The following is a 23,793-nucleotide window of genomic DNA, read 5'->3' as shown; positions in this document are numbered from 1 at the left end:
TTCACTTCTGGGGGCCCCTCCAGGTTCACCTCGTGTCATCCTCTGACTGTGCCCCCTGGCGTTGGCTCCTCTCCAGGCCTGGCTCTCCCCCACTGAGTATCCCATTCCTAACATTTTTTCCTCCCTTCTTTCTACCCAATTAGACATCCATTTATTCCGCGTAGGCCCTGCTCAGCCAGAAGTTAAAGAGAAGCGGGTATTAGGAGAAAACCAGAGGAATTCAAGTGAAGCGTGTGAATGATTTGAAAGGAGAACTTGGGAACCCAAATGCATTACAAATGGTGAAAATGAGGGAGAAGAGAGGTGTTCTGAGTGGAGAGGTCTGCTCCGCTAAGTGCTATTTGTGGGGCTTCCTGGCCGTCCATGCACATGGTCACTGTGGTTTACGATCTTTCCTGAACTGGGCTTGGAGCAGCCTCGCCACCTTGGAAACGCTGCCAAAGCTTGGGATGCAGGATCCCTGGGTGAAGGCCAAGGCACCGGAGGAACCAGATGGCTGCTTGTCCCAGAGGATTTTGCGGGGCTCAGGGGGCTGACTTAGGATGGGGTGAACGCTGGCGTGAGCCGGCAGGCAGCATGGAGCACAGCTCTGAGTTGCACAAGAACCCGGGTAGCTGACTGGGGGTGCCCTGGCGTCTTTGCCATCTGATCGGTGTTGGGTAAGGCAGGGCATTTGAGAAACGATCTCCTGTCTGGCTGGCAGATCCTGGGCTGATGTTCAAACACTGACTGTCCTTCATCCCACTTGCTCCACCTGTTCCCGTGCCCTCGTTTTGAAAGGTTTTTCCTTCTCTTTTTTCTCCTGCTTCCGATCCCTTCTGACTCTGCAGCCACTGAATGCCTAGAGCAGGGCTGTGCAAGCCCTTGCCCAGGAGGGAAGCAAGCAGACCTCTGCAGGTTTCGTCCACATTTCATTCCTTCCGCTTGCTCAGAACACACTCCCTGGCCGCCTGTGCTTGCTGTTATGTAAAGGTCTCAGCTGACACAGGCTGGTTTCTGGTCCTGGAGAGGAACTGGCTCAGGTCCAGATGTATCCAGGCCTTTGACTGCCAAGTGTTTGAAAACAAGGCTTTTTACGGACACCTTAGTCTTCACCTTAACAGTTTATTCCACGACATAGTATTTCTATTTTTATCTGTTTTATTTATTTATTTTATTTTATTTTTAAAAGATGTTATTTATCTTGGAGACAGAGAGAGAGACCGGCAGAGGGAGAGGGAGAAACAGGCTCCCCACTGTGCAGGGAGCCTGATGCAGGACTCGATCCCAGCACCCCGGGATCATGACCTGAGCCAAAGGCAGATGCTTAACAACTGAGCCACCCAGGAGCCCCAATCTTCTTACCTGTTTTAAAGTGACATTTAACAGAAAGCACCTTTGGGCACATGGAAACTGGAGAGAGTACATACTGAATGACCTGTTTCAGAAGGATGATTTTCTATGGAACTTCTGCCTCCCAAGAGTGGAGAGCAGTTGACATTGTTGTTTTTCAAAATCCTGGCAAATATCCCTTCTTGTAAGGACAGGGCCCACCTAATAACTTCATTTTTAACTTGGTTACCCTCCTCACCATCTCCAAATAGGGTCACAGCCTGAGGTGCTGGGGGTCTGGACTCCAATGCAGGGAGTTTGGGGGCGTGTGCAATTCAGCCCATAAAGGTAGGCAGACCACTGATCGGATTATAAATCGTTGTTTCTTTTGGTGGACAGACGTAGCCTCTGTGGCCATAGCCATAAACAAAGTGCCTGCCCTCAGGGGCAGAAGGAAGACCGATGACAGATACATACAAAGTAGGTTATGATGAGCACTTCGAAGAAAAACAAGACAAGAGACTGAAAGCCACTCTGGGCTGGGAACGGAGGCCTGAAGGAGGGGAGGGCGTGAGCTTTGTGGAGAATGTGCCAGGCAGAGGGGATGGTGGAGGTGCGAAGGCTCCAGGCAGCAAGGAGCGTGGTAGCTGCCAAGGACAGTGAGGCCTGTGGGGCCGCAGCAGGGGGAGGCAGGGAAGGGGCTCCTGCTGTGGCGCTGGGAAGCCAGCAAGGACCAGAGCAGGAATGCACACTGGGCCATGCGGTGGGGTGGGTGGGGTGGGGGAGGGGGGCGGATTTTGAATTGTGTTCTAAGAGAAATGAGGAACACTTCCTAACAAAACAAGTAAAACTTGCTTATTTATTTGTCCCTGTGCAAGGTTTGTTCCTTCCCTCTCGCCCGTGTCATTCCCATTCTGGGAAGCTCATGTTCCTTGGAATCTTGAGCAGACCTGGCCTTAAATGTGAGAGGATTCTCCACGAATCAATCAACCTTTCTTTCTTTCTTTCTTTCTTCCTTTAATTTTTACTTATTTATGTGAGAGAGAGAGAGAGAGGGCGGGAGCAGAGGGAGGGGCAGAAGGTAGAGGAAGAGGGACGAGCAGACTTCCCGCTGAGCATGGAGCAGGGAGCTGAGGTGGGGCAGGACCCCAGGACTCTGGGATCATGACCTGAGCCCAAGGCAGAGGCTTAACTGACTGAGCCACCCAGGCTCTTCCCCATGGATCTCTTGATCTCTGGGAGCCAAGGCACTGCCTGCCTGTTTTCCTGGACTATCTTTTCAAGGGTGCTTACATAGTGAACAGCCCTGGGAGATGTAGGTAGGTAGTTCTCTCTCCAGAGAAAAGAACAGGCAGACCTGTTTTTCGTTATAAAAGATACACGTACCGGGCGCCTGGGTGGCTCAGTGGGTTAAGCCGCTGCCTTCGGCTCAGGTCATGATCTCAGGGTCCTGGGATCGAGTCCCACATCGGGCTCTCTGCTCAGTGAGAAGCCTGCTTCCCTCTCTCTCTCTCTCTCTCTGCCTGCCTCTCCGTCTACTTGTGATCTCTCTCTGTCAAATAAAAAAATAAACTCTTTAAAAAAAAAAAAAAAAAAAAGATACACGTACCCTGAGTTCAGGGTACCTTTCCCTCGGGTGTGTAATGTAGCTTACTGCACATGCGCAGATCATCTGACCGCCCCGTCCCCTCATTACTGCTTTGGAATCAGAGCTTAGAGCACCTCCATGAAACCTACTGAACCGCTGTTGCTGGGGCCTTTGTCTCCTCCCAAGAGTCAGGTGTTTTTTTGCCATGTCTCATGCCGCTCGTGAAACTGTGGCAGGAGGACTTGTTACCTTGTAAGGGATTCAAATCTCAGATGCTTCACAATTCTCGACTACCTGAAGAATAGCTTCTGTGTAGGCATCGGGGCGGAGACCTTGACCTTGGGCCGATGCTTTGGCGGTGTCTGTGGTTTTTCAACTTTTTATTTTTATTTTTTTAAAGATTTTATTTATTTATTTGACAGAGATCACAAGTTGGCAGAGAGGCAGGCATAGAGAGAGGAGGAAGCAGGCTCCCCGCGGAGCAGAAAGCCGGATGTGGGGCTCAATCCCAGGACCCTGGATCATGACCCGAGCTGAACGCAGAGGCTTTAACCCACTGAGCCCCCCAGGTGCTCCTCAACTTCTTTTTAAAATCAAGTTGGAACTCTTCTCCCCTTACCCCCCTCAAAGAATCTACCAGGAAACTGACATAATTAAAACATCTCTGGTAGAAGATTTCCCATCTCCCACAGCCCCCTGCTCTTGCATCTTTGGAAGAGTCACTCAACCTGATTTCAAAAACACTGTTGAGCTTCTAAAAATCCCTTTAAAAGTCAAATCTGATATCTGGGAGCAATAATACATTCTTATCAGAAGTCTGATAATTATGTATGTCTTAGAAAAAGTTAATTTACATGTCAATATCATTAATAGGTCAGCACAGATGGTCTTTTTAAAGGAATGGGATCCAGGATTAAGATTGCAGGAGTGGAGGTTGGGAGGGAGGGGCTCTGCTGTGGTTGGCCCTGGGCAACAGAGCAGGACTGAAAAGGAGAGAAGAGAGTGCTGGAAACTAGAGGCAGGGAGAGGATAGTAAGTGATAAATAAAATTACATCTGATATGCCTGTCAGGACACTCACTCCATGATTCCTTTGTGCTTGTGTCCAAAGGTCTTTTCCTCTTCACTTGGTCTTTACCTGGTTTCCTTGAACCTTATGATCCATTCAAGGTGCCCCCGGAGCTTTGAGGGCAACCAGGTGGAGGGAAAGAGCTATCCTTACTTTCACATGTTTCATGCTGGGGTTTATGTGAGATATCATTTGGAAAAAAGACTCTCCTGCCATGCTTGGAGGTCATCTGCTTCACTCTGTCACCCGGAGCTCGGGCAGGGTGTTAAAAAGGAAAGGTTGTTAGAAAGGAAACCAGGTGCTTATTTCATAGAGCACAAGGGGGAGCATGGTGCTGTAGAAAGGGTTCCTGGGGTTCAGGCTCAACGCTACTACTGGTTCCTGACTATACTGCTGATTTACTTTGTGACATTTGGCAGGCTACTCACCCTCTCTGGGCTGGTTTTTTGTTGTTGTTGTTGTTTTCATCTGACAGAGGGAGGTATGGAGGACATGATCTCAAAGTCCTCATATTTAAAGGCCTGTGAACTAGGGAGCAGTGATGTGGTTTTTACCCCAAGAAATATTAAGTGTTGCACCCCTGGGCACCTGCATTGTAAGGAGCTAGACTTGACTCCTGTCCTTTGAGCGAGATACAGGCGCTGTGCTTGGAATGGGGCTTGGACAGTTCCCAGAACAGAACAGGTAGATTTCTTTCTGTCATGCTACCTTTTCCTCCACATTCCAGAAACCTGTGGCCCACAGGTCAAATCCAGGTTTGTTTGTTTGGTTTTTCTAAGTCCAGTTTTATTGGAACACAAACATGCCCATTTGTTTGCATATTGTCTTTGGCTACTGTAGCATGTCAGTCACAAAGCTGAGGAGTTGTGGCCGAGACCTTAGGTCTTATGAATCCTTAAACATTTACTATCTGTCTTGAGGCCATTCACGCTTGGCCTTTGATTTGCTGCTCAGTAGTCCTTGCTCGAACGATTGTGTGGTTTTCCTACCAGAAGGACACGTAACCAGGTCCTTTGGAGAAGGCGTCCTGTGACTCCCCCGACCCCTGCCTCACTTTGTGATCCTTTGGAAGAAGAGATCCTCTTTAGAAACCGAGGGACTCTTCTGGCCTTTTATTTTTTTGGTGTAAAACATTTCTCATTTACTGATTTTTTGAGGGGCGGGGGAATGACTACACAATTACCTATTACGTGACATTAGTCAAAATTTTAAAAAATACACTGTAATTTCCAAACATGTTGAATGTGCAGTGGGTTCATGCCTCACCACGGTTTTCCCCTCCCATTCTGGGATTTCCAGTGCATAGGAGTTGGGGTAGGGACTTGTTTGAATTAACGAAAGGCTGCCGTGTTGATGAAGAACCAAGTAGATGCTGACCAGGCAAAGGTCTTAAAAACTGGAAATGGCTGCTAAATTCAGGATTCATGAGGCAGCCTCCTAACTGGCTTGGCAAAGGGTCATCCTATAACTATCTATAGTAGTTACCAGTAAAGGGATAATTATAAACAGAAGTGTTAACCCGTGAGTATCCAGGCAATTATGGGGCTGCTTTTGCCTAAGTGATTATTTTGGCTCAAGGCTGTGGCATTACATCATGCTAAAAGCTTGGTCAGAGTAACCCCCAAACACTTGAGTGGGAGAGCCAGTGCCCCTGGAGGCTCAGCTGAAGTTTGGAGGGGAGTAAGAGGCAGGCAGTGAATGAGATACTGGAATTGGAAGGAAAAACATTTTATAAGGCTTGGATTTAAATACTAACTCCTGGCTGTTAATGGAACTATGTTGTCATTGGCAGGTGACCCAGGCAGCAAGCATCTTTCTGCCTCTTGTCCCAGGGTCAGTATGAATGTTGTGTTCACAAGGTTATAATATCCCGGAGATGTGCATAGTGGGACCAGGGCAGTGGTTGGTCTTAAAAATCTCTGTGTCTTAAAAAGGATAACAATAACTTGGAGAAGGTATAAAGTGGACAGTGAAAAATATGGAGAAATGAGCACGTAGGAGTCAAGTGATGGGGGAGGGGTGGAGTGAGTCAAACACAGATCATCGAATCAGAGTCACATGGGTTACAGATCTTACCCAGCCGGCATCAAAGACGCAGGCCATCGAGAGGCTCAGCTGAAGCAGGGTGAGGTCTGGGACCTTGAGAATGTCATCCTACGATGCTCTTCCTCCACAAGATATACACCTGATTCAGAATACTAGATGAATCTAAATGAAGATCACCGGGTTACCTCACATCGCGGAAAGCATTTGAATTGTGAAAGGGCTCTGTCTGATACCCCTTCATTATTTTGTAGCGTATGTGACATTCTCCAGGGAGCCCTACCCCAAAGATTTTGGGTGTCTTGAGTCTAAGGAAAACTTTTTCCTGAGACATTGTGTTAAAGGCATTCTGTAGACAAGGTTTCTTCCTCCTAGGAGATATCCCTCTAGTTACCAGGAGATTCGGCTGATAAGGAAATTAGATTGGGTCACCTGCCAGGGTCACCAGTCTTCTTTTCTTCCTTTCTTTCTTTTTCTTTCTTTCTTTCTTTTTTTTTTTTTAGATTTATTTATTTATTTGGAGGAGGGTGGAAAGGAGCAGAGGGAAGGGTAGAGAAGCAGACTCTCTGCTGAGTGCAGAGCCTGATGCAAGGCTTGATCCCATGACCCTGAGATCATGACCTGAGCCAAAGCCAAGAGTCAGATGCCCAAATGAATGAGCCACTCAGGTACCCCTTCTTTTCTTTTTCTTGGTAGGGCTTACCCCTCCCCCAAACACATATGTCTGTGTGTGCGCACGTGCGTACACACACACACACACACACACACACACACACAAGAATGAATAGGTCACAAGCCAGCTGCTTTAACTCCTTCCTCCTGGGGGGCAAAGATGAAAAAGACAGGCAAGATTCAGTGCCAGGCAGAAGTAAACAAGCTGACAGTTTTTAAATACAGAAAGGACAATTATTAGCAGGGGCCCTGGTGATAAAGTATGCAAGAAGAATAATTACAAGAAGTTACCACTACATGGGTGCCTGGGTGGCTCAGTCAGTAAGTATGCAACTCTTGATCTCAGCTCAGATCTTGATCGCAGGATTGTGAGTTCAAGCCCCATGTCGGGCTCCACACTGGGCATGGAACCTACTTAAAAAAAGAGTCACCACTACAATAAGAAGTGTCTGGCTTGAAAAAAAAGTGAGAAACTTTTGGATTTGGGGAGTTGTTAGTTTAAAAAAGCAAATTATAACTTCTGATTTCTCTCTTCCCTTTCTTTCTCTCCCTTGTGCTCCTACCTGGCTCCCTCGAATGCCTGCCATCCCCAGATAATCTCAGCTCTCCTGGGGCTCCTTCCTCACCACACCTAACCTTGTCCTTGCTCTGCCTGCCTACTTTCTGTACCCCTCCTCTTCAAAGCTGGCAGAGATCCCAGAATGCAGAGTAAATGCCCCACAGAGGCAACAGTGTTTTCAGCTAAATATTGAGGCTCGCGCACGCAGACACACAACCACACACACACACACACACACACAGAGGAACTTACAAATTTATCCACGGGATTTTCAGTTTAACAGAATTAATTGAAGTCATATGAGTTGAGTAGGGTCTGTGAGTTGTCATCCAGAACATAGTAAATACTTTTCTAAGTAAATTCAAATGATAATGGTACTCATAACTAGACTTCTTCATTTTTGAAGTAAGTAGACATTAGTTTGGATTACCAAAGGAAGCTTTGTTAAAATTAACTTTTACCAAAATTATTAACTTTAAAATTTAAAATTATTTTTGTTAAAAATAATCCTCCTTAGGTGTTTTAAAATTTCTGTTCTGGTTATAAAAGAAGTATATAACCATTGTGGAGAATTTGGAAAGTATAGGAGAAAAAAATCATCTTTACAAAATTCTACTCTGAGATAAATATTAGCGTACTATATTATACATTTTTCTGTATGTTTGAGACATTGTGTGTATATACATACATATAGAATTTATACTGTATGCACCTATAGATATGTACTATATATATTCTATATATAATTATCTCAAAAATTCATATATATTATAATAAGTAAATAAATATTCTGCCTGAACACTGATGACTAATGTATCTTAGGTCTTTTGTCTTCACTTTTTTGCCTTTCCAATTTGTGCTTTCATGAATATTCTTTGCATTCACATCTTTTGTATTTGAGATTATTTCCTTAGGATAGATACTTGTAACTAGAATTCCTAGATTAAATAGTTTACCTATTTTTATATATTTTGAAACACACTGCCCAATAGTTTTCCCTCTTTGTGAAAAAAATAAAACGCCAATTTTATAACTCTCAATTGTAGTGAAGGAGCCCCTTTCCTCACACCCTGCCCAGCCCAGGCATTCTCCTTGTCTGTTACTTCTCATAGATAATTTGGCTAGATAGCAACAGCAACACAACATTCATGGTTTCCTTGAGAATTCTTGAAGAGCTGGTATTATCTCCTAATTGATCCTTCTGTAAATTCTCTCTTGATGTCTCTTGTTCACAAGTGTGGTTTTTCTATGTTAACCCCTTGCTATTATTTATATCAAACACTTACCCCCCCACCGCATGTTTCTTACTTTTGTATTATTATTTTCTTTCCTTTTTCTAGAAGAGTTTTGAGTTGGGGCATCTGGGGGGCCTCAGTTGGTTAAGCATCTGCCTCAGGCTCAGGTCCTGATCCCAGGGTCATGGGCTCAAGTCCCACATGGGGCTCCTTGCTCAGTAGGGAGCCTGCTTCTTCCTCTGCCCTTCCTCCTGCTATGCGCTCTCTCAAATAAACAATTTAAAAGAAAAGTTTTGGGTTTTTATTCAGTCAGATGATATACCTTTCTGTTGTCTTGGAGGTCTTTTAGAAGTAATGGGACATTTACCTGGGTGTAGGTGTCATGTACTGAGATTATGGTGTGAAAGCACTTTATTTTTTTCTTAATTTTTATTTATTTTTAAAATTTCTTTTCTGTGTCCAGAATTCATTGTTAGCACTCTTATAAATTGATAGACACACTAGCAATAAAAGGAGCAGTGACTCATTAGTCCCCATAATGTTGCCACATTTTGAAATTAAACCACTGGGTATAGTATTATCTAGATCAGCCCTGTCCAATAAAAATATACTGCAAGCCCCCCAAGTAATTCTAAATTTCCTACCAGCCACATTTAAAAAAGTAAATATAAGTAGGTAAAATTGAATTTCGTAGTATCTTTATTTTAACCCAGCATATTTAGATTATTATCATTTCAATATATAATCACTATAAAGCTCCTAATGAGGCATTTTATGTTCTTTTCTTTTTTCCCCTTTGGTATAAAGTCTTCAGAATCCCGTGTGTCTTTTACACTTAGAGCGTTTCTGTGTTCAGACCTGCCACGTGTGGCTGCTGGCGAGGGAGCTGGACGGCCCTGGGCTGGGTGCTGAAGGCTGGCTGGGTCTCTGTTGTCTTCTAGATCCTGGATTCAAACAACCCATCCTTAAATTTAAACTCTCCTCAGTACTTGGGAGCAACAGCCTTCCTCGTGGGTACATGCTGAAAGTTAATGAATCGATCATTTCTACCTTGCCAGAAACTAAAGTCCCCCTTTGCTCTCCATGAACAGGAATGCAGGCTTATCATCCTTTGCTTTTGGTGACAGCCATAAATTGTCCTAGGACTTTGGGCTGGTTCCAGCTAGTTGATTAAGAATAACAATGTCACATGCAGACTCCAAGTCCCCCCCACCCCCAATTCTTCCCACTGACAGTGTTCGCCAAATCACACCCTGAGTCTGGCCCTTCTTCTAACTCGGAAGCTGGAGTGTGCTGGAACCCCCCAAATTAGACAGAACTGACTTAAAGTCTCATTGCTCAGAAGCCCAGTTGGTTCCATGGCCTTGCTGGCAGACTTTGGCGGCAGGAGCTGGGAGCTAGCCTTTGGCTTAATCTAGTTAAAACCAGATAAAGAATTAGGTCAGGGACCTGTGGCTGCAAAGCAGTCTGTTTCCAGAACCCTAGCAGAGCTGGGGAATGAAAATAAACAAGGAGAACTGAAAAGGCTTTGCTTGGCATTTACATCTCATTGTTCTAGGTCAAACATTCTAGATGTAGTTCTAGGTCAGAACACATGAGCATTGCAAAGGGCAGTGGGACTGCATTAAAGCAATCAGGGTGGGACGCCTGGGTGGCTCAGTCGTTAAACCTCTGCCTTCCGCTCAAGTCATGATCCCGGGTTTCTGGGATCGAGCCCCGCATCAGGCTCACTGCTCAACGGGCAGCCTGCTTCTCCCTCTCCCACTCCCCCTCTCTTGTGTTCCCTCTCTTGCTGTCTCTCTCTCTGTCAAATAAATAAATAAATCTTTAAAAAAAAAAAAAAGGCAATCCGGGTAAGGAGGTGCCCCTCCATGGCGCTGCAGGCTGTGACTCCCAGATGCTATTAGGGGTTTGAGGCTCCAAGGCATACCTAGAGTCAAACTGCCAGAGCTCCGGAAAGTTTCACTTTACTATCTTTTAAGACTTGGAACGTCCGGGGGTGGGGCCTCCGGGCCTGGTAGTCAGCCCAGCAGGCTGGTCCTAGACCTGGGGGTATCGTGAACCCCACCAGGCCCAGCTTTCCCTGGGATTCAGGGGAAGAGCAAGTGGATAGTTCTGGAAGGTCCATAGGGAGGAGCCCCAGATGCAGATCTGTTACCCAGCGGTTTGTTCCTGTGTCACTGAAGAGGTGGGTCTGATCAAAGTTGTAGAGAGAGAACTGCGTGGGAGTCTGACCTGCCCCTCCAAAAGGCTCCTTTCCATAGACCCTAGCCACCAACAGATGCTCCAGACAGATGAGCTGTCCAGGCAGAAGCGATAAAGCCAACCCCTACTTGGAGCATCTGGAGGGCCCTCCGAGCCCTGAAGCCCCCAAGGACCTAAGTGCCAGGTCCCTGGGCCCCCTTGGCCACCACTCCTCACTGCTCCTTCCTCCAAGGTCCATCTCCCTGCTGTTTATCCTTTCGCACGCCAAGTTTCTCAGCTCTGTCATTTGATCCTGTGCCATTTGGGGCGAGGGGGAGGCAGAGGGCTAGATGAGCGGCCTGGCTGTCTAGGAACAGTGAAATACAATCCTGTCTTTCCCACTTCCACACCATATCTGGCGGGTGGAGAAAACAAGCTTTTTTTTTTTTTTAAAGATTTTATTTTTATTTATTTGACAGAGAGAGATCACAAGCAGGCAGAGAGGCAGTCAGAGAGAGAGGAGGAAGCAGCCTCCCTGCTGAGCAGAGAGCCCGATGCGGGGCTCGATCCCAGGACCCCGAGATCATGACCTGAGCCGAAGGCAGCAGCCCAACCCACTGAGCCACCCAGGCGCCCCAGAAAACAAGCTTTTATAGCCCTGAAAGAGGATGCCCCTCCTGGGTCAGTGCCCTTAACACTGTTCAGAACCAGCTGTGTTTAAAGGAGGCTTCTCTGTGTAATGGACCATGGCCTCCTTTCCTGACCCACTCTCCCCAGCCTGCTGCTCACACTGGAATATGGTTTCCTGGTCTGTCCTCCCACTGCTGGGCAGTGAGGAGCGAGTCAACAAGGGGTAGCTGGAGAACAGAGGAGGGGGCCTGTCCCTGTTCTGGACCCGAGTGGCTGTGCCAGAAGCTGCTTTTGGAATGTCCCTGCACGTTGTGTTCCATTTCTCTCCTTGTGTCCCAGTTTCCACGCTGGTGACAGGGAAGGACAACAGAGTGGGCTAAATTTGGGCCCAGTTGAGGGGCAGCTTAGGATACCAGGAGGAGCGTGGGTTATGGAGTCAGACAGACTTGCGTTTAAATTTTAGGTTCTCCTGCTAACAGCTGTGAGATCTCAGCTGGGTTATTTAAACTGTCAGAGCCTTACTTCACACATGTCTCTAGAAAGGGCTCTACGAAACTATCACACTGGATTTTGTGCCTGGGATGGCACCTCCCACCCAGGCCGGCCTCAGCATCTCTTATTACTTAAAGAGCCACATTCGAGAAGAACTTCTGAAATGTCAAATGCTTGATCAGGCACAGAGTGCTGAAGGAGAATGGATTATTTTGTTTAATTTCACCTTTCTCAAATTTATCATTTCCCCAAAACACGGAAGTCAAAATATTTTGATCATACAAACCAGCCTTGTCCACAAAGGGCATGGACTAGCGCCCAAATGACTTTTACTGATGAAATTTAGTGCCGGTTTCTAGATCAAAAGAGGCACTGAATCACTGGCAGAATGCAGCCTTTATGCGATTTGTCATATTTGTTTGAATTCAGTGAACCCACGAGGGGGGCAACGCTTTGCACAGAGGATTGTGTAAGACGTGGGTGAATCCAGCTTCTTGTACCCAGGGATCCTACAGTCTAGTAGCGAAGGAGACATTACGAATACCTTTGTACCAACGTCTGTACAGTAAACAGCTCTGCAACAGTTTTCATATAGGGGCTGAGGAATTTCGAAAGAGAAAGCAGTTACTTGCAATCGGTGGGAAAGGTGAAGGTGTCTGAAGGCGGTGGCCTTTGAGCTGAGCCTTGTCGAGTGAATAGGATTTAGATGGCTCTCGAATGAGGAGGTGCGTGAACGTGGTGCAAGGCACGGAGGTGCAAGGTGCGTGGGAGAACAGACTGGAGGTCCCGGGGCAGGTGCACACTCCTGGGGCGGAGTGTGGTAGGTAGATCGAGCCTGGAGAGTCAGCGCATGGCGAGCCTGCTTGGAATTGCAGCTTTATTCCGTAAGCGCTGAAGCACAACCCAGGTCTTTGAGCGGAGAAATGACCCAGCCTCAGCTTTAGGAAGACAGCGGGTTGGGGGATACTAGCTTCTGGAAGGAAGAAGAGGGACCAGTTTCTGCCGCCGTTCAGGCCCATCAAGGCTGGGGCGGTGGCAGTAGTGTGGCAGAGGGCAGATCGCGGGAGCAGATGACTGGTTTGCATCGGGGTGAGCAGGACTGAAGGGAGTGGGCAGCCAGGAACCAAGCTGGGGGCGCGGGAGGGCGGTTGCTGCCTCAGCCAAGGCTGGTTCTGGGTCTCCCTGGTTTTGTAGCATGGCCTGGGCAGCAGCCCTTCCCCATGGAGACAGCCAGAGGAAAGGGGTTCGTGGAGACCCTCAGCAGACCCTCAGCAGCGTGGGGTAGGAGGAGATCAGGGGTGACTGACAGAGAAGTAGGGACCATGGGGCGGGGGTATTGAGGCATTGTTGGGGGGTGGGGATCCTCTGGGCAGATGGAGATGGGAAAGCCCAAGGCAGAGGCTCGGGCAGAGTTGTGGGAGAGGAAGAGGCAAAGGAGGAAGCAGGAGCTGCCAAGAAAGCGAGAGGGGGAGGGAGGTCAGCGGGAGGGTGCCCTGGAGAGGGAGCCGACCCAAATCTCAGACCTGCTGCTGCTCACTCCCAGCGAGAGACTGGACGTTTCTACGGCAGGCAGTTTCGGGATGGAGGCGGGTGAAGAGTTGTCGTGTCCTGCACCCAGTGGGCTCCGCACACAGACGCCTTCCTTCTTCCCTTTCCCACAGAAACCTAGAGAGGCACATTAGAAGGGGATGGCCATCAGGAATCCATGCTTTAGGTAGGCCGAGGCCGAGGCCTTCGGAAGGGATGTGGATCCTGACTGGTCGCCAGTGAGCTGAGAAGGTGGGGAAGGCAACTTAGCGGTCTCTGGGGTAACAGCTCTGAAAGGGGCTGACTGCCAGGGACTGGTGAATTGGCAGGGGACGGTGAGGAAGTGACAGCAGCAGGTGGAAGCTCCCCAGGGAAGCCTGGGCAGTGAGGGGGCCCTGGAGAGTGGTCTAGAGCTTGAGGCAGCAGCAGGGGGGACGGGCAGGGGACCATGGCTACTTGCGTCGGTGAGTGACCCAGCTGTCCTTTTAAGAAGTTTAAGCTAATTCCTTCCAAAATCCTTTTTCTTGAATGTAGCATATGAGAGCTGCCCCTGGTGAGGTCTGGGAGGAGGAAGCCCATCAGGTGAGTGAGTGCCCTTGCCGGGGGTGGCTGTCCTGTGTGCTCTGGGGAGGACGTGGCCGGGGTTCTGCATGAAGGCATCGGGTAACCCTGTAATCTTGCAAGCGTGGCAGAAGAGGGCTGCAAGCTCCCCAGGGACTTTTCCAAGGATGGGAGCTTAATGTGGCTGGCTTCCTTTCGGAATGAGAGGTGGGGCATCGAGGGAGAGGAGCAGAGGAAGGACCTCTCGGGAAGTCTAAGGAAACCCAGGGGTTTTTGTTTTGTTTTGTTCTGTTTTTTTTTAACTCAGTCTCAGAGCCTGAAGCATAGTTTCAGAAAATTATGGGGAGTTTCATGGCTCTCTGTTGCAGACAAGCACAGTTCAGGTCAAATATTGACCTTTTCTCTGTGGTCCTCAGAATCTCAGACCTTTGCAGGTTGGGCCGCCCTCACCACCCAACACCCTCTGCCTTGGAGGGGATGGTTTTGCCCATGTGACTCTCCTCACAGAGGACACGGGGAGGAGGTGGACAGGAGGGACTATGGGGAAGAAAGGGTTGAGGCAAGTGGGAGGGGTCGAGGTCCTTTTTGCCTGCTCTGAGGTCCCCACAGGAGGGACTGGAGCACAACTTCCCAGCGAGCCAGCCCTTGAGAAGGATGTTGCTGGGTTTGGTAGCATCCTGGGAATACTTTGTCTCTAGAAAATGTCTCTCCCGAGACTTCAGTAATGTTTTCTTGGTTCCTCCTTGGGCACAGCTGTTCTGGCTTCAGGTTGGTTTCTTCTCTGATCAGCTGTTCTTCTGGGCTCTTCCTCCATTCCTTTCTTCCCTTCGCATCTGCCAACCCATCCCTTCTTCCTGTTTTAGAAGGTGGTGTGGACAGTGGCACTGTGCGTTGGCCCCATAGCCAGGCTGCTGGGATGTGAAGTCCCAGGTCTCACTTACTAGTGCACACCCAGGCAAGTTGTCTCAGGTTCCTCATTCTTGAGATGGGATAATCCTATCCATCTCCCAGAGTAACGCATGTGTGGGAATTGCCGATGTAAGTACATGTAAAGGGCTTAGAGCAGAGCCTGGGAAGAAGTAAGTGCTCTATACATATTATCTCTATCTATCTACCTGTCTCTCCTTTTTTGTAAATGCCTTGAGATCCTTTTGGATTTTGTCAGCTGATATAAGAAAAACACATTATATTGAGAGATCCTATAGAAATCACATTTCTGGAGGACGCCTGGGTGTCTCAGTCGGCTAAGCTTCTGCCCTCAGCTCAGGTCATGATCCCAGGGTCCTGGGATGGAGCCCCAAATTGAATCGGGCTTCCTGCTCAGCGGGAAGCATGCTTCTCCCTCTGCTGCCACTCCCCTTGCTTGTGCTCTCTCTTTCTCTGTCAAATAAATAAATAAAATCTTTTAAAAAAAGAATTACATTTCTGGATATTTAAAATTATATACAGTTGGCCTATGAACAACATGGGTTTGAACTACACTGGTCCACTTACACAAGGAATTTTTTTGATAAATACAGTATAGTACTGTAAATACATTGGCCCTATTTTCTTTTCCATATTATTTTAATAATACTTTCTTTTCTCTAGATTAATTTATTATAAGAATATAGAATATAATACACATAGTATATGAAATACGTGTTAATCGACTGTATCTTCCAGTCAACAGGAGGCTATTAGTAGCTCAGTTGTTGTTTTAAAGATTTTATTTATTTGTTTGAGAGAAAGAGACAGAGACAGTGATGGAGAGCATGAGCGGGGAGGAGAGCGGAAGCAGACTCCCTGCTGAGCATGGAGCCCAATGCCAGGCTCCATCCCAGGACCCTGAGATCATGACCTGAGCCAAGGACAGACGCTTAACCAGCTGAGCCACCCAGGTGCCCTGTAGTTCAGTTTTGAGGGAATCAAAAGTTATGCGTGGATTTTTTACTTTATAGGAGGTCGGCACCCCTGACACCCAAGCTGTTCGAGGCTCAACGGTGGTTTATTTCCTATAGAAATTATCCCTTCCAGGTCCAGTGATGAAGAGCTCATCACCTTACAAAGACTTCATTCGAAAAGAAAGTTCTGTCTCCGACTGATCTTCCTCCTTGGGGGTTTTTCTATCTGTTAGTCTTAGTCCTGTATTTTGAGCGTATATAGAGAGGAGAAAAGAAGAGGACTTCTTCTTCCATGCGGCAGCTGCTGAGGCTTGAAGGATGCCCTCACCAAACTCCCAAAGCCCTGTGGTTTGCACATCTCCCAGCCAGGCTGCTGTGACCCAACCATCTCATCTTATCTCGGTCCCTCTCCTGGCGGTGCCCCTGTTGGTCAAGATGCCTCATTAGGCAGCTCCCCCAGGGGTTCTGGGCAGAGTGCGGAGATGCTCATGATTAAGGCAGTATAATATACATTAGTTGTGGGGGCTACATCTCATGTCTTTAGGGTGTGCTCCACGTGCTATTTATTTTGGGAATAAGGGAAGCCCAGACCTGTGCTTGGCACAAGAGAAATGCAGACCGAATGTCCCATTTTGGGTGGATTTGGAGCTTTTAGTTGAGTCAAACCCTAGACCTGTCTTGGATCAGAACTGCTGTATAAGCGGGTCCCTTGTGTCCCCTGTTTCAACCTCACAGTAGGATATATCTCCATTTAGTCCTAATAAATTCCAGTGTATAGGTTTTATTTCATAGACCTTATTTGTTGCATATTTTTAACTCTTGGTTCTCTCCTGCCGTGTGTTCGCTTCCTCTCCCACCTCCGTGGCCTTTGATTTCATGAAATCAATGATAAAAACGATGATGAGGCCCCCACACCGAGCCCTGTCCTGCATTACTGAAAACCTTTCTCCAGACTGACATCAACAGTTCTGAGTACCCTTCAGTGGTTGCAAAACGACCCTTGTCTGCATTACCCATCTCACACTTCTCTGTGAGAAGCAAACAGAGAATCTGTTAGCAGATATACGCCCCCCACACTGCCTGTCTCTCTCTGATTTATCTGATATTTCCCCCCATAGAAAAAAAAAGAAGGAATACTAGAGATGCAGTCCATATGATTTTTCTATCCTTTGGAGAATCTCTTTTCATTGTAAGTAGAAGATAACACGAGATGATGTAAATGGGTAAAAATGGAAAGAAAGAGATGGCAGTTAGCAATGTTCAAAGGATTCATTTTAGCAAGAAGCTGTCACTTTCAGGGAAAAGTATTGGGGTCCCATTCGCTGCGCCATTTCCTGATGTAGATGTTTAACTTTTGTACAAGGCAACGTTGTTAGAGCCGGCATGTCAATGTTGCATTGAAGTGGAAATTCCCGAAGGGAAATCTGTGGTGAGTGACACATGGGAGTACTTAATCATTTTTAATGGTGATGCTAGAAAGAATGATGGGGAAGCAAAAGGTCTTTTTTTTTTTTTTTTAAGATTTTATTTATTCACTTAGAGAGAGAGCGCATGAGTGGAGGGGAGAGAGAGAAGATGGAGACTCCCCACTGAGCAGGGAGCCTGATGTGGGGCTTGATCCCAGGACCTGAGATCATGACCTGAGCCAAAGGCAGATGAGTCACCTTCTGAGCCCCCCAGGTGCCGGAAGCAAAAGATCTTAAGGCATTTTTTAGTTTTAAGGCACATTTAGGAGTATATTGTATTTTTTAGGGGACCATTTTCTATAAAACAAATGTATATACATTTTTAAAAGATTTTTTTTTTAAGATTTTATTTATTTGCCAGAGCGAGCGAGCATGAGCAGGGGAGGGGCAGAGGGAGAGAGAGAGAAGGGTAAGCTGACTCCCCACAGAGAGCAAAACCCAACAAGGGGCTTAATCCCAGGATCCCTGAGATCATGACTTGAGCCGAATTCGGATGCTTAAGTGACTGAACTGCCTATACAGCCCTTTAAGGATTCTATTTTTAAGGAATTTCTACACCTAATGTGGGGCTTGTACAACCCCAAGATCAAGACTTACATGCTCTACCAACTGATCCAGCCAGGCGCCCCAAATATATATGCTTATTATAATTTTGTGTCCGTCTACACCAGATGGGAAGGAAAGTCATGTTAAAGAAGGATCTGGAACTTCATATTCTGATACAGAACAACTGCTAAAACCTATTAAGTGAAAAGTGCAGGATATAGTATGCCACCATTTATGGGGGAAAATGGAAGGGTGCAGGAGAAGCTGGTAACATTCCTTGTTTATACCCTTATGGATGGGAGACAAGGCCTTTATTTTTGGATTGTGGATCATATGGACCTATTCCCTAAGTTAAATAAGCAAACAATAAATATGCAAGAAAAAGGAAGCTGTGTTGAGGTAGTAACAATAACTAGTCATTCTTTCATGTTTCCTTTTTTTAAATTAAGTGTGTGTGGACTTTGGAATTAGGTTTGAATTCTGGCTTGACAGAATTGAGCTGGCATGTTGAGCATGCGGGAAGTAATATTAACTCATGCAAAATTTGGGAAAGACTGTGTTGCAGATCAAATACAATATGGACCATTTCTTAAAGTTCAGTTGGTGATTGTCTGATTTTGGGATATGGAATGAAGACAATGAAGCAGATTTAAGCCTGGGGATGAGCAGCTGCTTCTTCTGAAAATGGTTTTTGACCATCTAAGAAAGACAAAAACCAGGGTATCCTAATGCTTGGGTTTCAAATGGTGAATAGGTCTTGACTCAAAGTTATTATGAATCAAAAGTCAGCTTGAACTGCTCATTAGATCCAGCCAGAAAGATTCTATGTGTGTTTGTAAATAAGGGAGTTGAGTGGTTCAGTCAGTGGTAGCTGGACCCCTCTCCATCAGATCTTTGGAAGAAATTAGCCAATGAGATATAAGCATAGCCACTCTCCTGTTATAAGTACAATCTTGCCCGAGTGAGAAGCTCTGCTCTGATGGACAGAATTCAAGGGAGGCACTGTAAAGCAGTCCCTGGACCCAGAAAAGGAATGCTGTTGTATCTGTGTCATCGCCTGAGTCACGTAGGGACAGAAAGATTGAGCCATTAACACCCCCTTCTCTGTAGACCATAACCTCACCTAGCCAAGTAAGTCTATATGCTGAATGTTTTCCCCCAGGAGCAAGAGGTAGGAAAGCACGAGACAATATTTTGTGTGGTAGTTATAGTTTCCTTTTTGTTTATGTACTCCGTGAGCACACTTTGTAACATGAATCTTTCGGATGCAAGGACCAGAGAAAGAACTCCCATTGTCTAAACCTAAGTGGAATTGTCTTGGATGACAGAGAGTTCCAGAAGTAGGACTGACTTCAGATGAGATAAGATCCTGAGATGGGAATGTCCTTAGGCGTGCTCTCTCTCTCTCTCTTTCTCTCTCTGTGCTGCTTTCACCTTTGTCCTCCTCTGAGGGTTAACTTCTTCCTTAGGCTGACTCTTCTCAGGATAGTCACGGTGATGGGAGCAGTTCTAGTTAGTTCTAGGTTTTTACCCTCTCACTGCATCGTCCAGGAGAATGGAGAACATCTCTCCTGGTTGCTCTCGAAAGCCTCATGGTTTTAGCTACATCTCCTTCGCTGAGCTGGGTGAGGTGTCCATCCCCGCCCCAGTGGGGCTGTGCTTACTGATGTGAGTTATTGGATTTCAAACCTGGCACCCGTTCAAAGGATTCTGATTTCATCAGCCTGGGAGATGGGTCTCGTGCACTGGTATTTTAGAAATGCTCCCTGCATGATTCTAATATACAGCCAAAATCGAGTGCATTGGCTTAAGTCAGTTGGCACCAACTTTTAGAGCTGGGAATGTAACTGTTCTCCAAAGAAAAATCTGAGTAAAGGTGGCAGATTGATAGAAGGGGAAAATAGATGTCAGGGAAACAGACATCAAGTATGTATATGAGGCAGACATTTTAGTTGCACACGTATTTGCTACCCTGGTGTCCGTATCACACCTTTCCTCCTCGCTATCAGAACCCAGCTTTTGTGGGGAGCAGCAACGTGCTAGCCCCAGTGGCAAGATCATGATTGTCCAAATACTGTTGGCAATGTTTCCCCACTTTTTCTGTCTCCCTGGCGATGAGAGAAATAGAGACAGAGAGGGAGAAAGAGAGAGAGAGAAAGAGAGAGACAGAAGAACTAAATTATTCTTTGTAGCAGACTGTATGAAGAAAGTTTCAGGTTAATACATGAGAAATTGGGAATGTGAGCCTGATATTTGGAGTTATGGAAGTAGCTACCAGAGGAAGAAGAAGGAGGAAGAGGAAGGAGAACAAGAAAGCAGGGGTGGGGGTAACAAGGAAAAGAAATGTTCAAATGTACTACTAAGGAATAAGGCAAGAAAAAGAAGATGGGAAAGCAAACTTTTCATTTTCATTTTAGACCCTTCTGTTCTCTTTGGGTTTTTACTTCTGTGTAATTGTATTATTTTTATAACTTAAAGATAAGCTGATTGCTTTTGAAATTGTTTCTAAGAGCTTAAGATGACTTAAAATATATGTAGCCTCTTGTTTGAGTCCATTTCTCTAAATGCAGACGTCACCTTTTTTAGCAAGAAATGTGAAGTACTTTTTTAACAGTCCCATTCATCCACAACCTCACAGCAACACAGTCCTCTGCTCTGCCTGTCTTTGTGTTACCTCAGCCTTCTTACCTTACCTAGCTTGAATCTTATGGGCCAACAAACAGAGAGGAGAAACACCTCAAGAATCCGGTCTACGTGCCTTCAGTAGCACACTTTCAGTCACATGTCTTTCACTTGGACTTGGCTCCCTAGTGTCTTATGCAATCAAATATGCACTCTTCCTTTTTTCTTTTCTTTTCTTTCTTTCTTTCTTTCTTTTTTTTTTTTTTTTTGAGAGAAAGAGAGAGAGTGGGGAGGGAGGAGCAGAGGGAGACAGAGAATCTCAAACAGACTTCATGCTGACTGGAAACCCCCGATATGGGGCTCCCTCTCACAACCCTCAGGTTATGACCTGAGCCGAAATCAAGAATTAGACACTTGGCTACCAGCCACCCAGCCTCCCCCCTGCATTATTTCTTTTATTACACCTTTGCTAATTGACTTACTATTTCAGGCCACTGTATCATGATGAGCCACAATGTATTACATCAGGTTTTAGCAAAAGACAAACAAAAGATTGTCTTAGAAAGTAAGACTTCAACTTTTGATGTCTAGTGGGTTGGAATTTCAACTCACTTATGAAGGGTGTTTAGTTGGTCTTTGTTATTTTTTTTAAATCTATTTATATATTTTAGAGGGGGTGCATGGGGCAGAGGAAGAGGGAGAGAGAATCCCAAGTAGACTCTGGGCAGAGCACAGAGCCCAATGCGAGGCTCATTCTCAGGACCCCGAGATCATGATCTGAGCTGGAAGCAAGAGCTGGGCAGTCAACTAACTGACTGAGCCACCCAGGCGCCCCCGATCTTTATTTTAAAAATATTTGTCTAAGAACAAAGTGTGACAACTTAAAAATTGTAGGACTTCACAAAACTTGATTTTTTCTAGTAGCAGGGAATAGGTGAGTTAGTTTGTTTAGCCGTGGGTAAGATTTTATCCATCACCATTTCTCATTTGTTGCATTCAGATGCCGTTCGTTGGGGTCATATGTTAGAGACAAATTCAAATTCCCCTCCTCATTCGTTTTATCCAAAACCAATTCTTAGTAAACCCTACCCACACTTCTACTGGTTTTAGAGCTTTTAAATTTTCAAACACTTCCAGATCCTTTCATATGCGATTACCCATGACCATTCTGTCAAAAGACGACAGTAATAATCCAGGTATAGGAAGTGCATGGCTTTAGTCCATTAATTTTAACAGCACTTCCCATGCACACAAGTCAATTGATGCTTCGTTGGCCAGGGGGTGGGGGTGCGTGGAGATCTGTCCTTAGCAGATTTTTTAATGTCATATTGTCGCTTCTCCATCAAATGCTTTTATCAGAGTAACAGATACTGAAACAGAAAGAATTTGTATGACACCAGTGTTGGAATTTAGGAATAGCAAAAGAGCTGATAGATGGGCAGCAAGAGGAGGGGAAAAAAAAAAAAAAAGTCTTCAACTTGGACGACCCAGTGAGGCTGGGTTTCTGAAAGTATAGGATTTGGCTACTTTGAGCTGAGCAGACAAGTTCTGGGGACTCAGCCTAAGAAGCCAGGACAGAGGCTCGGAGACCTTGAATCACAAGTTAATGAAGCCACCTAGTGGTTTGTTGCATAATTTAAGGTTGTGTGAAGACAGAAAGTATCTGCGGATTTTTTGATTATGTGGGTTTCTCCAATCAAGTGTTTCTGAAAGCCCCATCACTTTCCATTTAAGGAGGGCTCACTTCATTGAGAATCAGCGCAACACTGCTCTGTGTAATATTTTATTTATTTACAGTCTTCTTTTTAGCAAAAAGGACCAAAGCAACACTCATGAAAGGACAGTGAGAGAGCACAGACCAGAAGATGAGAGAGAAAAAGCGAGAATAAAGACATAGAAAGGAGCATGAAATTCTAGGCATTCAAAAATGCTTATGAAACCCTATCAACTTTCTGTGAAAGGGCTCTGTATTTTCACTTAGTGGAAACTGGTCCCTTATAAAATTCAGTGTCCAGAATGATGAAACAGTTCTCGGGAAAAGTATAAAACTGTACCTGACGCTAAGAGCTGAGCACTTTTCCTCCTGGAGGTCTTCCCAAATGAGATGCTGCCCTCAGTCCTCATTCAGAGTCTTGGAAGATTGTTTCTTAACTGTGTCCACCCTGACTGGAGGAGAATGGGCATCACACCTCCCTTTCAGCGCTTGTATGAACACACGTGCTCCTCAGAATAAGCCCATAAGGTCGGTAATACAGTGTCCCCATGCTGCACACAAGGCCATGAGACACAGTTATGAACTTGCCCAAAGCCAGGCTCTTAGGAAGTAATGGAGCCGGGACCCAGACCCAGGCAAGATGGCTCCAGCAGGCTTGTTCTTTTCCAGAATGCTCAACACTGAATGGCCAATGTGGTACAATAAGACCCATCCAACGAGAACAACAGTAGTGGAGGTTCCCCCCAACCTACCACTCTGTAGTGAATTATATATATCATGCCCTGAACATGATGCTCAAGATGGGTCAGGGTTGCGTATTTCCAAGATGACTCAGTTAACTTTGCTTTATTCCAGGGCACAGGCTTTATCCCAGACCCCCGTCACCACACATTCGTGCCCACACATGTTCACACGTGCCTTTGGTCCAAAAAATAAACAAACAAAAAACACAAAGAAACAAACAAACAAAAGCCCTACAGAAGACCAGGAGAGAGTCCTCAAATTCCCCCACTTACTGGCTTCTAAAAAAATGGCTGAAATCAATGCCTTTTTGATGGCCTGTCCTTCAATACAAGACCTAAAATGTAGTCGTAACAAAATTCCCTTTACTTCGCTGGTTTTTCTTTTCAAAGTGGTATCTATAAATATTTGTGAATGGCAGCTAAATGGATTTCTCTTAGCCAGTCATGAAAGTTGATTAGCAACCAGCAAGGGCGGGCTCGACAGGAACTGTAGGAAATGAGTGTCATCCCTGAAACATTTGCCCTTAGAGGAGTCAGAATATCACACACATGATGCTCCTGAAAGATTCAGTTTCTGTTTGGAGACCAATGTGATGGCCCTACTGCCCATAGATTGGAGTTTTGAGAATGATAGCTTTTTAGCAGTTCTGAAAACAATTCTGCCTGAAAACATTTGCCTTATTGTGTGAATCTTACTGAAGCAAAAGAGAGCAGTGCTGGGATACGGTGAAGAAGACATTGGCCAGGAATCCGGAAACTTGGGATTCCCAGGTCTACTGTACTCTGATAACAAAGGAAGAGATAAATTCTTGGTGTGTGCTGTGTGCCGTATTTCTCAAGAACTTTGGAGTCAGACCTGGATGCAAATACCAATTCTGGTACCAATTAGCTGGATGGTATTGGATGCCCCAGTTAATGTCTTTGGGCCTTAGTTTCTTCAGGGATAAAA

The 23,793-nt window shown here is 46.0% G+C and overlaps 1 protein-coding gene across 2 annotated transcripts in view; it reads left to right on the top strand.

Annotated features, from left to right (window-relative positions):
• The window catches only part of MREG (melanoregulin), a 58,481-nt gene that overhangs the window by 29,790 nt on the left and 4,898 nt on the right, over positions 1-23,793 (top strand). The window lies entirely within an intron of this gene.

This window comes from Lutra lutra, chromosome 3 (genome assembly GCF_902655055.1).
Source record: "Lutra lutra chromosome 3, mLutLut1.2, whole genome shotgun sequence".
Lineage (NCBI taxonomy): Eukaryota > Metazoa > Chordata > Mammalia > Carnivora > Mustelidae > Lutra > Lutra lutra.
The sequence above is the reverse complement of the archived record's forward strand: the minus strand, read 5'-3'. Positions and strand labels throughout refer to the sequence as shown.